Source organism: Podarcis vaucheri (genome assembly GCF_965113315.1).
Source record: "Podarcis vaucheri genome assembly, chromosome: 8".
NCBI classification, from domain to species: domain Eukaryota; kingdom Metazoa; phylum Chordata; class Lepidosauria; order Squamata; family Lacertidae; genus Podarcis; species Podarcis vaucheri.
The window spans coordinates 17,961,115-17,972,346 of NC_138766.1; the positions used below are offsets into that span (position 1 = coordinate 17,961,115).

The 11,232-nt window shown below is 42.7% G+C and overlaps 1 long non-coding RNA gene across 1 annotated transcript in view; it reads left to right on the top strand.

Annotated features, from left to right (window-relative positions):
- LOC309538988 overlaps positions 1–10,244 on the top strand; it is a 23,288-nt gene extending 13,044 nt beyond the window's left edge. Inside the window, exons 2-3 of the long non-coding RNA XR_014222581.1 lie at positions 6,609–6,736; positions 9,806–10,244. This is a non-coding gene — a long non-coding RNA (uncharacterized lncRNA). The remainder of the gene's footprint in view (positions 1–6,608; positions 6,737–9,805) is intronic.
- The last annotated feature ends 988 nt before the right edge of the window (positions 10,245–11,232 follow it).

Here is an 11,232-nt window from a genome sequence, read left to right on the forward strand (position 1 = left end):
AGACAATACTTCATCCATCTGATGAAGTGGGATCTAGTTGATGAACGCTTATGCCAAAATACATTGATGAGACTCAAAGGAGTCATGATAACCTTGGTTGTTTTTGATGCAGCAAACAGCTATTCCTCTGGACATCATTCCTTCCTGTTACTTTTCCTCAGCACAGTTATTAAACCATATTTGTTCACCTGCTCATAAACTGCATGATGAGCACTTGTCTTCCTTATTTCTTTCTTCATTCCCCCCCCCCCCCGTTCCATTGACAATTAGCAAATAACAAAGGGGCCTCTAAAGCAGACAACCTATGGATGTAAGCTCAGCGGTGAGATGGTTCAGATGTGATAGCCAATAGTTTGCTCATATAAATAATGGTGTGTTCGTGGTGTGATGTGGCAGTATAATAGATAAAATAAGAATAATCTGGTTTGCCCCTATTGTTACACTAGATGGTTGAAAAAGAAGATAAAGGACCCCTGGACGGTTAAGTCCAGTCAAAGGCAACTATGGGGTTGTGGCACTCACCTCGCTTTCAGGCTGAGGGAGCTGGCATTTGTTCCCAGACAGGTTTCCGGGTCCTGTAGCCAGCATGACTAAACTGCTTCTGGCACAATGGAACACTGTGACAGAAGCCAGAGTGCACAGAAATGCTGTTTAGCTTTCTGCCCCAGTGGTACCTATTTATCTACTTGCCCTGGCGTGCTTTCGAACTGCTAGGTTGGCAGGAGCTGAGACAGAGCAACGGGAGCTCACTCCATTGTGGGGATTCGAACCACCAACCTTCTGATCAGCAAGCCTAGGCTCTGCGGTGTAACCCACAGCGCCACCTGCGTCCACATATGCTGATCCTGTGTCAAATGTCAGTATCTTACAGAGCTTTGTAACTACCGGGGCAGGTGCCAGAATTTCTGGACAGCGGTTGCTTCAGAGGAAACGATAGCTGTGTTTTTCCCTTTCTATAGTTCGAATGATTGTTTGTTTTGAGAAATGCTGTATTTTCACATTCCCAGGAGCCACATTCTGTTGTAATGGATGTGTGCTTTTTCATAAACCAACAGACAGTCCTGGGATTGTGGAATTTATAGTTAATGAGTTAGACAGGAGAGTAGTTAAGCACATCATCCTTGGTTGTACACACACATAACAATCCACCCCCCCCCCCGAATTAACCTTTCCCTAGCTGCCATCAGCACTATCAATAGACCTTAAGACTCCAGCTGCATTCACATTACTCTGGGTGCAGCCTGCTTTCGCCGCTGGTGTTTGAAGCCAAGTGTACACAGCATTAGCCCCAATCCATATGTATCCTGCAGCTTCTTGGGAAATCCTGTCTGGTGCATTTTCCCTTAACCCAGCTTCCATCCAATTGAAAAACGGAAGCCATGAGGTGTGTCCACTTCTGATAACTGTTGCATGCTCACAGATGACAACTTGGAGTTAATTGGAGTTAGGCATGGGGAAACAAATCAGGATATTGGCACTGGGTGATGACCTCCCCACCCCTTGTGCATGGCAGCCTCAGAATATGACTTGAAAGGAAGCAAAGGGAAATGACCTTGTCGCATTTCAATCTAGCGATCTGTACATAGCTTACATCTCATTTTCTGGACACTGCTGTGACCTCTACCAGCAGCCATGTGTAGTCACTAGCTCATGCCCTCTTTCTGTCATGTGCAGGGAGGGTTGGTGACTCTTTGTGAACTGGTGCAGCTCTCAGCAGTGAGGGGTGTGTGTGTCTGGTGCAAAAAACAAACAAAAACAGAATAGACTTTTTTTGCAAAGGAGACACAGACAGGAAACAAACAGATTCACCCGTGCCAAATTACAGGAAACACTCCATGAACTCAAGCCATGCCTACAGCTACCTTGTAGAACAGAAATATTTTAATTGAAATAAGCATGGTTTCCCTTAACATATTATTATACCGTATCAGCCCACAAATGTATTTAAGTTTTTAAATCCACTACTTTGGGATGACTACTATGTCATTATTTATTTTAAATATTTACAATCTGCCCTTCATTCACATGCAGAGAGAGGCAGGCAGCCCAGAGAATCTGATTTTGGAGTACCAAATGGTTAATCATGTCAGTTTATTGTTGTATCTTTTTTTACCACCATGAGAGCCACCATTTAAATTTTCTTTCTGGGATGCCAAAATGTCTGGGGCTGTTGTCTCCTTTTCTATAGACTTCTGATAAAATCAAGCTTGAATCCATTCCAGAAGTAATGCAAAATGGTTCTTTCATTCCTTCTTTCTTTCTTTCTTTCTTTCTGAAACACCCACATTTTCTACAATTATTTAGTGATGAATAATAAACAAGAGACTTTTTAATGGTAGCATGTGTGTGTGTGTGTGTGTGTGAGAGAGAGAGAGAGAGAGAGAGAGAGAGAGAATTTGTATGTATGTGTGCATATATATCTATATATATCTGTATCTATATCCATACCTATATCTATCTATACAGTTGTACCTTGGAAGCCGAACGGAATCTGTTCCAGGAGTCTGTCCAACTTCCAAAATGTTCGGAAACCAAAGTGTGGCTTCTGATTGGCTGCAGGAAGCTCCTGTAGCCAATTGGAAGCCACTGAAGCCCTGCTAATAATAATAATAATAATAAATTTTATTTATATCCCGCCCTCCCCAGCCGAGGCTGGGCTCAGGGCGGCTAACAACACTAAAATAGTGCAACATTATAAAAACATCATAAGAATTAATTAAAATCAAAATTGATGGCAACCATAAACTAAAGTATTGTAAAGATTGCCAAAGGAGGGAGTCAGGCTGTGCCCTAACCAAAGGCCTGGTGGAACAGCTCTGTCTTGCAGGCCCTGCGGAAAGATGTCAAGTCCTGCAGGGCCCTTGTTTCTTGTGACAGAGCATTCCACCAGGTTGGAGCCGCAGCCGAAAAAGCCCTGGCTCTAGTTGAGGCCAGCCTAACCTGTCTGTGGCCTGGGACCTTCAAGATGTTTTTATTTGAGGACCGTAAGTTCCTCTGTGGGGCATACCAGGAGAGGCGGTCCCGTAGATACGAGGGTCCTAAGCCGTATAGGGCTTTGAAGGTTAAAACCAGCACCTTAAACCTGATCCTGTACTCCACCGGGAGCCAGTGCAGCTGGTATAGCACCGGATGAATGTGATCCCGCAGCGAAGACCCCGTAAGGAGTCTCGCTGCGGCATTCTGCACCCGCTGGAGTTTCTGGGTCAGTCTCAAGGGCAGCCCCACGTAGAGCGAGTTACAATAATCCATTCTGGAGGTGACCGTCGCGTGGATCACAGTGGCTAGGTCAGGGCGAGAGAGGTAAGGGGCCAACTGCTTAGCTTGGCGGAGATGAAAAAATGCCGCCTTTGTTATAGCTGCAATCTGCGCCTCCATGGAAAGGGAGGTATCGAAGATTACACCCAAACTCTTAACGGACGGTGCTGGCACTAATTGCACCCCCGCAAGAGATGGGAGTTGCCCCCTCAATCCCATATCGTCCCGTCCCAGCCAGAGGACCTCTGTCTTCGAAGGATTTAACTTCAACCGGCTCCCACGTAACCATCCAGCCACAGCTTCCAAGCATCTGATCAGTGTGTCTGGGGCCGAGTCAGGATGGCCATCCATCAACAGATAGAGTTGGGTGTCATCAGCATACTGATGGCAGCCCAGCCCAAAACTCCGGACAAGCTGGGCGAGGGGGCGCATAAACATGTTAAAAAGCATCGGGGAGAGAATCGCACCCTGAGGCACTCCACACACCAAGGAGTGGCGGGATGACAGTTCCCCCCCAAGCGCCACCCTCTGTCCCCGACCAGAGAGAAACGAGCGCAGCCATTGAAGGACTGTGCCCTGGATCCCCACGTCGGCGAGGCGGTGGTCCAGAAGTTCGTGATCGACCATGTCGAAAGCTGCTGACAGATCTAGAAGAATCAGCAGCCCCGACCCGCCTCGATCCAGCTGTCTACGAAGATCATCTGTTAGGGCGACCAGAGCCGTCTCGGTCCCATGACCAGCGCGGAAGCCGGACTGGAATGGATCCAGAGCCGCTAGAAGTTTGCTAGAAGTTTGGCTTCCAAAAATAGTTCACAAACCAGAACAGTCACTTCTGGGTTTGCGGCATTCGGGAACCAAAACATTCAACTTAATAATAATAATAATAAATTTTATTTATATCCCGCCCTCCCCAGCCGAAGCCGGGCCCAGAGCAGCTAACATCAAATATATAACACATTAACATAAAATCAGACAATCAATTAAAATACATCCTCAAATCAGATCAGGATCAGAATAAAATCCAATCAGATAGCAACCCGCAGATTAGGGTTGGGGTTGCAAGGCGTTTGGGATCCAAGGTACAACTGTATACCTACGCAATAATTTTAGTTTTTAAACTTAATCTTTAGAATTCAGATGAATTAGCATCTAAACAAATAGGTAAGCAATAAATATATAAATTGCCATAGTTAAATATAATATTTCACTGTAGCCTTTGTGAAAGGGATGTTGGATAACATGAATTTTAAATGAGGATGGAGAAAGATTACCTTTCATTAATGCTTATTAAAGGGCTTTACTTTCCAGTATCTCTGAAGTGTTTTATTCTATGGCATCCTTACCACTCACCACTTAATATGACCCACCCATCTTATCATTGTCCTACAAAGCTTCTATGTTTACATTTAGCTGTGGTTACTGGATTTTGACAGCAGATGGAGCAAATAGTCTGCCATTTTTATGCATATATTTTGGAGAGTGTTTCTGTCTGCTCATTTCAGTCTCTTGCAATATTGTAATTCATTTTAATGTCACGACACCGTCTCGTAGCTCTGTGTGGGGATGAGAATCAACATACTAAAGAAACCCATTGCTACTGAAACAGCATTTGGTATTTCCCACCTCTGAAAACAATTTCCTATCATATAAGGTATAATGACCATAGTAATAAATGTGGGAGTAGTTGTAATTGTAATAGCAGTGATGGTTGTACTTGCAACAGCAGTAGTAAAGTGCCATACAGAAACCGATAGTAAGTAAATAGTCAAGCTCAGTGTGGTAGCCATACCAGAGTCAAAAGCTTCAAAGGACAAGGAAGATCCTTGGGTCAACTGATTCCTCTTGACTTGGTGGTTACTTTTCTACTCTTTGTAGCCATTTGTAGTCTTTAACAGCAAGCCACTGTGTTGGAAAAATGAAGTCACTCTGGTCAAGAGAAATGAGCTAAGGCAGAAATATCTCTGAACATTTTGTTCCTGACAACAACAGGAAACTCTTTCGACCACAAAGTAACAGAAGAAGCTTGTTGTCAAGCCAAGGTGTCAAAAGCTGAAGCTTGAAAAGTGAAGGGTCAGCAGAAAAAAAATAGATTATGGTCACTACAGACCATACAGTAAAGGAATCAGAAAGGGCTAAGCAGAGACAGAGAAGTGCAGTTATCAAAGCCAACTCCTAGGGGCTGAGCTCCCTTTGCCTGCCTGCCCCCAATAAATTAATTGAGGGGCCAAGACAGACAGATGCCAACAATGTGATGAAATTTCACTTATTATCTGACTTATTTATTTACAATGTTTATTTTATTTAACACATTTATGTACCAACTTTCAACCAATGGTTACAGAAACAACACAAGTGGGTTCCATGTTTTTATCACCACTCTTGTAAAAACAGCTTTTCTTCCCTGGATAAAATACAGAGTATATTTGGACACCACCAGTACATGTGTTCCATATAGTGCAAATTGAATGTAGAATACACCCACCCACAAAAAATGCCAGTGATTGTGCATTTTCATATTCAGCTTTGGCGCATGTGCACGATGAACAGGGCATTTTGCCCAGTCAATTTTGCATCAGTCCCCCATGTGACTTTGGATGACATGCAGACTGAAGGAGACAATGTCAGCTGGATAATTACAGTGGTACCTCTGGTTACAAACTAAATTAGCTCCGGAGATCCATTCTTAACCTGAAACTGTCCTTAACCTGAGGTACCACTTTAGCTAATGGGGCCTCCTGCTGCCGCCGTACTGCCAGCACATGATTTCTGTTCTCATCCTGAGGCAAAGATCTTAAACCGAGGTACTACTTCCAGGTTAGCAGAGTCTGTAACCCAAAGTGTTTGTAACCTGAGGTGTTTGTAACCTGAGGTACCACTGTGTATATATTGGTCAGTCTCTGTATTCAGTTTCTGGACAAGCTTATTGGCCAGGCAGCATACAAAACTGACATTAGGATCATGTGTGCTAGGCAATGTATGAACAATTTCCGAACATCTGCTGGTGACTATCCATATCTGGCCACGTATGAAAATCTTGGTGCAGTGAATGTGTGCACATTCTCTATTCCACTCACATCACCTCAAACATATTCACTTTATTGCCACAACAGATGACTTTAGAAATCAAAACCCAAAAAACAAATGGGTTGCCTGATTTTGTATTACATGGTTTCTATTCATAAAGGTTCTCTATTAAGCACCTGATTTCTCTCTCTGTTCCTAGAGATAATTCCAGCTTCTTGCAGTTCCTTAAAATATTTTTTTAAAAAACAAAAAACCCATAGCATCAAATTAGGAGCTTCATAACCATTTTCTTCTCCTTTTCTTAAGCAATGCTGATTCTTTGTTGCCAGTGAGAGCTGTGTTCAAAAGCAAGATGCCTCACACCAGCAGCTGATCTCGCTGCAGGAATATAGAGATGTTGCCATACCAAAAACTCATTACCTGCCGGCAGACACTATTAAACCTCAGGAGGAGAAAGGTAACAACATTGTTGTAGCCAATTTAAAAATAATAACAGTGCTACCTAGAGTGGCTTTTTTTAAAACAACAACAACAACAACATCTACGAAAAATGTAGTGATTTTACGTACTATATATTAGCGCAGAATTTCACCATAGGTATCAATGGTAAAAAAGCAACCCTATATATTATTCATTTGAAAACAGCAAGAAATAAAATATAAGTCCTCCTTTTAAACTACACAAACACTAGACTACACACACAGCCCAAAGTCTCTTCTAGTCACAAATACACCGAGTGTGGCCCTCTAGGTACTTTACAACATTTACAGATCTCTTGCCTCTAAAATATTCTTATCAACCTTAATCCTATGAAAATTAGAAACATTTTAATGCTTTTTATATAAAAAATAGAAATAATAGAAATACCTGTTTCCTCCAGCCTTCACCAGCATCTAGAAATAAATACCGTGGAGAGCAAATAGGATTTTACCACATACAAACCTAATTCCTCCTTGATGCTTGGCATACTGTTACGCATGTTGTATATGCCAACTTGGTACAGTGGTGCCTCGCAAGATGAAAAGAATCCGTTCTGTGATTCTCTTCGTCTAGCAGTTTTTTCGTCTTGCGAAGCAAGCCCATTGACGGATTAGAGGATTAGCGCTATTAGCAGCTTTTAGCGGTTTATCTGCTGATCAGATCAGCTGATAAGCGGCTTAGAGGCTTAGAAAAAGGGGGGGGGGGGAACCAGCAGGAACTCGCAAGACATTGTCGTCTTGCGAAGCAAGCCCATAGGAGATTCGTTTTGCGAAGCACCTCCAAAATGGAAAACTCTTTCATCTAGCGAGTTTTCCGTCTTGCGAGGCATTCGTCTTGCGGGGCACCACTGTACTTTCCAGATGTTCTTGGATGGTATCTCCCATCAGTCCCATTCACTACAACATTGTGAGAGTTGTAGTACAAAATATCTGAAACAGACCAGGTTGGGAAAGGCTGGGTTATACATTTGTGGGCCCAAACAAGGCACAAAGTCAAGTGATGGGTGAGAAATGGCTGCAACTTGTTTGGCTACAAAGAAGTAAGTTTGGCTTGACATGGCATGGGTGTGGATCCATTCATCAGGCTGCAAGTCTGATGGTCACTATTCTCCTGCCAGACTGTTTCCCAGGTCCTCCGATGGCTGGGAATGACCTGATCTGTTTTGGGGTCCATGTGCTGATTCTGGTGGTCCTCCTTTTGTCAGGAAATTATGGCTTGTCAGCCTCCAAACTAGATTTTGGACAGTAATGGCACCCTTTCAAGATCCCTTAATCTGTGGATGAATCAGGGAGCCCCTTCCCTACTTATCCCATCCCAGTACATTTCCGAGCACAATTCAAAGTGTTGGTGCTGACCTTTAAAGCCCTAAACGGCCTTGACCTAGCATACCTGAAGGAGCGTCTCCACCCCCATCGTTCAGCCTGGACACCAAGGTCCAGCTCCGAGGGCCTTCTGGTGATTCCTTCACTGCGAGAAGTGAGGTTACAGGGAACCAGGCAGAGGGCCTTTTTGGTAGTGGCATCTGCCCTGTGGAATGCCCTCCCACCAGATGTCAAGGGAATAAAAAGCTATCTGGCTTTTAGAGGATATCTGAAGGCAACACTGGGGAAGTTTTTAATGTTTGATGTTTTATCGCATGTTTAACATTCTGTTGGGATTATTATTATTATTATTATTCCACCAGAATAAGTTGTGACAAAACTAAATGTACCTTGTAAACATCCCCTGCTATGAGGAAGGTGGGAACCCCACAGAACCAATTCCAGTCTGCCTACAGATGAAATGCCTCCCCAGTCAGCAACTGACTGAGATCCACAGTAATATTGTACATCAAATTCCCTGAGACAAGAACAACTTTCAGCCTTCAACTAACAACAGATGAGAGTAGATGGGGAAGATGGAAGTCACAAAGAAACTGAAGTGAGCAGACCTGGCTGGTTCTCCTTTTATGCTCTAGGAGTGAACCACAGCTGGGGGTTTCTTCTATGTGGTCTGCCTCTTGACCCCACTGCCGGGGAGTCCAGGAAGCCTTCCTGTTTTCTCCAGTGATTCAAATCTGCTCCAAAAGTCTTTGTGTGGCCAGCCAGAAGGTATAGTTGGCGTCACTGTGGCCAAATGGGAAAGTGGCTTGGCTCCCCTCTTCCAACCTGCATGGGACCACATCTCCAGTTAGTTGGGGATAAAAGGATTTGCAGTGTAAGCTCCTCCTTTTGAAGGGAATATACCTTGGGAATTGGGTCTTTGTTATGTTTGGGCATCTGTGTGGAGAACCCACCTCCCATATTATGTTGTGCATGTTGTGGAGAGGAACATGCCTTTAACATATGAAGCGGAATACCTGCTTGATAAATATCAACCGGCAAATTCACATGCATACTGCAGTAAATTATGGCTTGGTAAATTTTCATTTGTACAAACTCAACGTGTAATCTGACTATGCGGCGAAATATTTTTTTTTCCCAAACATCAAGTGCAGATGTGAGGTAAAATGTGTCTCTCTTTAACCCTTTAGTGGCTGTATAAATATGGCTTTGGGATAAAATAAGCCCAATAAAGCCATACAAATAAAATATATGGAGGGCAATATTAAGCATTTGCGAGTAAAAATGCCATCAGATAATAAACATAATGTTTACATGTTACTAACAAGATCTCAGACTGAGATAAAATACAGCGGATTTCAGGTTAGTGAGTTTGGGCATGATCTCTTCAATTGAAGCAAGACTACCGGAAGAAGTATTGATATAAATTTTATTACCTATGTAGTACACACATTTTTGAAACAAAAGGCCTTATAACTTGGAAAGTTGCTTTTTTGTGGTTTCATGATATCACAGAGATATAAATGAGTATCAGAAATTGAGAGAGAGTACACAAATATTTATTTCAGCTTTGTTTTCTGATATGTCCTCCAAATAAAGGTCAGTCAGGTTTACTTATAATACCCGAAGTGTATAACTATGCTACTTTGCCTGACACATTTAGTTCAGGATTTAATAAAATAAAATAAAAGATACTACTAATAATCATTTATTATCTTGCGCAGCAGCATTCGAGGAGGGTGGGGAAGATAAAACTGATGTCTTATGAAATCCTGAGAAGCAGCTCGGGAGAAACACGAAGTAAATATAGTGCATTAGAAGTGATATCAAAATGAGGAAGACAAGGGGAGGCTATAGGTCTACGAGTCTGACCTTTCTGCAAGGGAAAACATTTCTTCAGTCTTTGATTAAGCTCAGCGAGAGAAGGAACACTTGAGCAGGTTATGAACTCCTCCAACGTGGCAGCCGGCATAAGAAGGGGAGGCCATGCTGAACAAATTTGATTAACTTCTTTGAGAACCTGATGGCGAAAGCTGACAGTACTGAAACAAGAGACAATTGATTCTGAAAGCTTCTTAAAAAGCCAATAAGAGGGGGAAACAATTAGTGTGGGATTTAACACCAGAGCGCACTGGCAAATGAATAGAGGAGCTGCGTTACCACACAAATGGTAATAGAACGTAAACGGGTCCACTTTGGTTTCTGCTATTTGAGTACGAAAAAATGTATACAGAGAAGCACACCTAGCCTGTGTGAAGAGAGTGGACTATCTACACAAATACCTGACATCAATATATTTGGGCATATTATAGATGTGTTATAGGAATTCAAATATAAAATAAATCTCAAATATAGAATAAATGTTGATTATTGCACAAGATAAACACACATACATAAGTATATAAAACACATGCCTAAAATAGTACAGGAGAGCAATCCAAAAGCCATCTTGTCTCTCCTAAAGACTCTAAATATTTCCTCTGCCTCCTTAATCCCCCTTGCCTGAGGTAGGCAGGCAGACAGCAATTAGGGGAAGTTTCTGAAGGGATTCCTCTCCTATATCTATGAACCTTTTTTGTTTTAATTGTCATTGTTTGCCCAGATACTCTGCACTGAGGAATGTCTGAGGGCATCCTGATTATCTTATCAAATGCTAACGTTTTGGAACTATGTAAAACTTGCTAAATTCTCAGGAATATCACACCTTGGCCTGCCTGAGCCACAGTAACCCCACCTTGTGTGTGATGTAATTTCCGACTGTTTGTAGAGGGGATGTCCTTCTTCTCTACACCAAAATGCAAACCCTTAAAAGAGACGTTTCTTCTTGGTTCTGGGTCTCTCTTGCCTCCTTGCAAGGAGGGGAGGGAACTCTGTTGCAACAGAAAAATAAAGACCTGCCTTGCTTTCACTGCCTCCTGCCTCCACCTCTTCCCACTCATGGGCTTGGGGGACTCAGTCCCTTTTGGGAGTTGGGCGGCAAAAGACAACCACCCCTATTTTTTCTATATCAGATGCGAACTTCATGAGAGGCTCACTTAACCTATTTCCAACTATTTGGAGTCAGGCAAAATGTCTTTTTTTTTAATTTTCCAGGCCCTTCTATCTTAGCTCTAAACTGTTTCATTTTTTATTTTTTTTTACTCTTGGCTAC